At 39.9% G+C, this 4,524-nt stretch overlaps 1 pseudogene; it reads left to right on the forward strand.

The window, feature by feature from the left end:
* The first annotated feature begins 446 nt into the window (after positions 1-446).
* Positions 447-1,995, forward strand: LOC108175417 (putative ribosomal protein uL10-like; annotated as a pseudogene).
* The last annotated feature ends 2,529 nt before the right edge of the window (positions 1,996-4,524 follow it).

The raw sequence follows: 4,524 nt of genomic DNA on the forward strand, positions 1-4,524 counted from the left end.
GAAGGATAAGAAGGAACTAGCCCAAGAAGAGTTCAGCACAGCATCACAAGCAGGGAAATCACGAGTGGCAAGGCCTGAGTTAAGAAAAGGCAGTATTCTGGAGGACACAGAGTAGATGGTGGAGAAGGAACATTGTGCAGAGAGGAGTAAATGCCAGGAGATTAGCTCATGTAGGGTCTAATTAGCCAGGACAAGAAGTGTTCTTTTCTTCTTGTGTAATAGGAAGCCCCTAAAGAGCTTGAGCTGGGAGTTAAATGACGTGCTTCACATTTTTGCAAAGATGCTCTGTGTGTGGATAGCAGGAGAACAGACAGCAGCAAGGGAGAGTAACACAGGAAGTTTCATTAGGAGAAATTAAAGTGGCCTGAGCTGAAGAGACTGGAGAACTGTGGACACATTCAAGAGATGCCTGCTTTCGAATGAACAGTGGATTGGTAGGTTGTGGGTCCACATACTGAGATGGCGGATTCACGTGTGTGTCAGGCAGGGGACAGGGAAAGGACAAATGGTATGGTAGGTGTGTCAAGAACTTTTGCTCTTCTCTTGCCAGACATCCATGTGAAAGTGACATTGTCTTTAACCCAACGTGGCAATCCCTGGTGCACCATTGTAATGCCCAGGGAAGACAGGACAACCTGGAAGACCAACTACTTCCTCAGAATCATCCAGCTTCTGGATGGGTGCAGCCAATGCGGGCTCCATGCATATGCAGCAGATCCACATGTCCATCAGAGGGAAGGTTGTGGTGCCGATGGGCAAGAACAACATGATAAGCAAGGCTATCCAAGGGCATATGGAAAACAACCCGGTGCTAGAGAAATCCCTGCCTCATACTTGGGAGAACTTGGGCTTTTTGTCCACCAAAGAGACAAAGGGACATGCTGCTGGCCACTAAGGGGTAGCTGCCACCCATGCTGGTGACATTGCCCACTGTGAGGAGACTGTGCCAACTCAGAACACCAATCTGAGGGCCCGATAGGCCCTCCTTTACCCAGGCTTTGGGCATCACCACAAAATCTCCAGGGGCATTGCTGAAATCCTGAGTGATGTGCAGCTGACAAAGGCTGGAGACAAGGTGGAAGCCAGCAAAACCACAATGCTGAGCATGCTGAACATTTCCCCCTAATCCTTTAGGCTGATCATTCGGCAAGTGTTTGACAACAGCAGTGTCTAAACCGTGAAGTGCTGGACATCAGAGAGGAAACTAAATTCTCAGTTTCTGGAGGGTGTCCGCAATGGTGCCAGCGTTAGTCAGCAGATTGGTTATCTGTTGCATCAATACCCTATTCTGTCATCAGTGGGAACAAGTGGGTCCTGGCTTTGCCTGTGGAGATTGAGCACATGTTTCCACTTGCTGAAAAGGTCAGATCCTTCATGGCTGATCCATCTGCATTTGTAGCTGCTGCTACCACTGCTGTTACTCCTGCTGCTGCAGACTCAGCCAAGACTGATGCTAAGGAAGAATCAGAGGAATCGGGCAAGGGTATGGGATTTGGTCTCCATCTAATTGCCAAAAAACAACCAATTCATCCAGCTTTGTATGCAAAACAGGCTTACTTCTCTTAAAAAAAAAAAGAATTTTCATCATTGCTTTTGTCATCATCATCATCATCATCTAAACTCTCAAAAAGAAAAATAGACTCATGTGAAATTAATTTGCTCATTGATCCTTCTGACCAAGGTATTTTTTTTCTAAAATTAAAAAAAAAATGATGATCTTTATTTTGCAGACTGCTATCAAAGATTGGTCTAAAGACTGAAGTGGGATTTGCCACTCTCTTAACAATGAAGAAAATTCATATTCTGTTAATGTATAATCAACAGAAGTAAACAAAGATATGCACATTCATATACGAGCTAAAAGTAAAGAATTAGTTAATTTCTACTTCAAAGAATAAACATGCAGCACATTTAATTTCAGGATTCTAAACAAACAAGCAATTCGTTATTATTAATTTCCACAACTTTTTGAAATAAATTATTTTGGAATATCTTCAACACCTATTTGAGATTTAATCTAGCCTAGGCAATGAACACTCATCCTTGATTTTTGGCTTGTGCTATCATACATCCACCTTGGTATTTTTCACCACCATTTCCACAAATATTGCCATATTCTATCACATAAGATTGATTTTTACATATGATAATCATGTCCCAGTTTGATGGTTGAAGATGATCTGAGTTTATTTTGAACAGTGTTTCCTTTCACTTAGAGTGTCCTACTTTGAATGGCGAATTATATGGTCACCCTATTTATGCACAGTTGTAGTAATTTGCAAAAAGATAGTCTTTCTGGCTTCAAAGAACATTTGGCTCTCAGGAGATTTCACTGAAAGTATTTGGCTGAAACTGGATATCAGATTTTGGCTCAAATTCAGCCAAATACCTATTTTAATCTGATTTTTGGGAAGCTTCCACTATTGTCATTTATTTCATGAGGAATTTAGTGTGTAGAAATGTTTTTTATCCTTGGACCTGAAAAACAAGGACATCATTTCATCTTCTTGTGGTGGGTCATACCGCCCTTGGATGTACTTTCTCCCCTCCCCCTCAAGCAATTAGCATTCTTATTTATGCTTCCCTTGAGTTATTTCCTTTCAATTCTCATCTCTTGATTCAGAATCAGAGTTCATGGCCTCTTTTGCATTCTTCTGGGCCAATCACTTTCCATGTTAGCCAAGCTTATGATGCTTGATTGGCAATATTTTGGAATAATTTCTCCACATTCTGTTCTTTTCTAATTTCCTTCAATACAGTGAGTAATTTCCTTCAAGTTCTTAAGTTTTTATTTCATTTGAAGAAAGAGGTTCCATCTGAGATCAGTTAACTATTTTCCGGTTTTATAATTCTGAGAGTACTTTCTAAGAGTTTACACTGTGTTGACTAAGGTGTCAATGTCTTAAAGTCATTCACCCTGGTCCAACTATGTGAGTGAAACCTTTCTCTATTTGTACTTAATCTCTATGTTATAGAGGAGGGCAGATGAATTGATTTTAAAAGAAAAATACTTTTGCCTACCTACAAAGCCAAAAACACCCTAAGTAGAAAATGGATTTAAATAATAATTTCTAAGACTACATTATTGTACAGGCACTACAATTTTAACAAGTTTAGAAAACACTTTTATTCAATTTCATATATATTAATTGTACTTTGCCTTGGTGTCCATGGAAATTTGATCCCAGGACTGTCTCCAGGTACAAAAATCTGTGGATGCTCAAGTCCCTATTGTGAAATGGTGTAGTGTAAACATATAACCTATTTACACCTCCCCATATACTTTAAATCATTTCTAGATTGCTTATAATAACAAATACAATGGAAATATAATGGAAATAGTTATTAAAGTCTATTATTTGGGGGAAAATTAGAAGAAAAAATGCACATGTTCAGTACAGATGCATTTTTTTTTCTGGATATGGGTTGAATTCACAGATGTGAAACCCATAGATATGGAGAGCTGATTATATATTCTTATTAAAATAATATTTAAACAAGAGAGATCAACAGTCAGATATAAGTAAGCAACCCTTCCTAGAATTTTCTTACTCAAATTTGTAAGACTAGTTCCTGGGAAGTTCTTTTGCCTATATTCCTCTTTTCTACTCCAAAATCTGAGATGGGCAATCTAACCCAACACAGGACAACCATAGAAAAGATACTGACTTCTATCCCTAATGCCACAGCCTCTGCAGGCAAGTGGAAAACATGATTGAAGAGTACAAGGACTTGGTTCTTTATTCCAGCTATACAGATTTGAGCCATAGACTTGAGCAAGACGCTCAATCGCTTGAGCTTGAATTTCTTTATCTGTAAAAAGGAAACATTTATATTTCCATTAACTATTCCCAACTTCTGCACAATAGTAATAATACTCTATTATGTGTTCCTGGTCTGTGTTAAATGTTCTACATGCATTATTATGCATTTTTCTTTTAACAATGAGAATTCACTAATATCCTTTTGGGCACCATTTAACATGACCAGTGTAGTCCATTGTCATTCTTCATTTTTTGTGTTCCACATAATTAGGGGACAAAGCAAGTGTTTCCCTTGATCCCTAAAGCGAAGCTACCAGATTGTTATTCACACCCCAACTTGTAAAATTTATCCTAATCTGTGGCTTATACTAATTTCTCCTTCTATTTAGGATCACTCATCCTGATCATTTACTCTCTTCATGTACAGCAAACTTAAGCTCAAAGTGTTTCTACCTCAAGATTGGCTCTCATGGAAAACATCTTTTAAAAAAATTTTTTTTGACAGGCATAGTGGACAGTGAGAGAAAGAGACAGAGAGAAAGGTCTTCCTTTTTGCCATTGGTTCACCCTCCAATGGCCATTGTGGCCGGTGTGCTGCAGCCAGCGCATCGCGCTGATCCGAAGGCAGGAGCCAGGTGCTTCTCCTGGTCTCCCATGTGGGTGCAGTGCCCAAGGACTTGGGCCATCCTCCACTGCACTCCTGGGCCATAGCAGAGAGCTGGACAGGAAGAGGGGCAACCGGGACAGAATCCGGCGCCCC

Source organism: Oryctolagus cuniculus, chromosome 5 (assembly GCF_964237555.1).
Source record: "Oryctolagus cuniculus chromosome 5, mOryCun1.1, whole genome shotgun sequence".
NCBI classification, from domain to species: Eukaryota; Metazoa; Chordata; class Mammalia; order Lagomorpha; family Leporidae; genus Oryctolagus; species Oryctolagus cuniculus.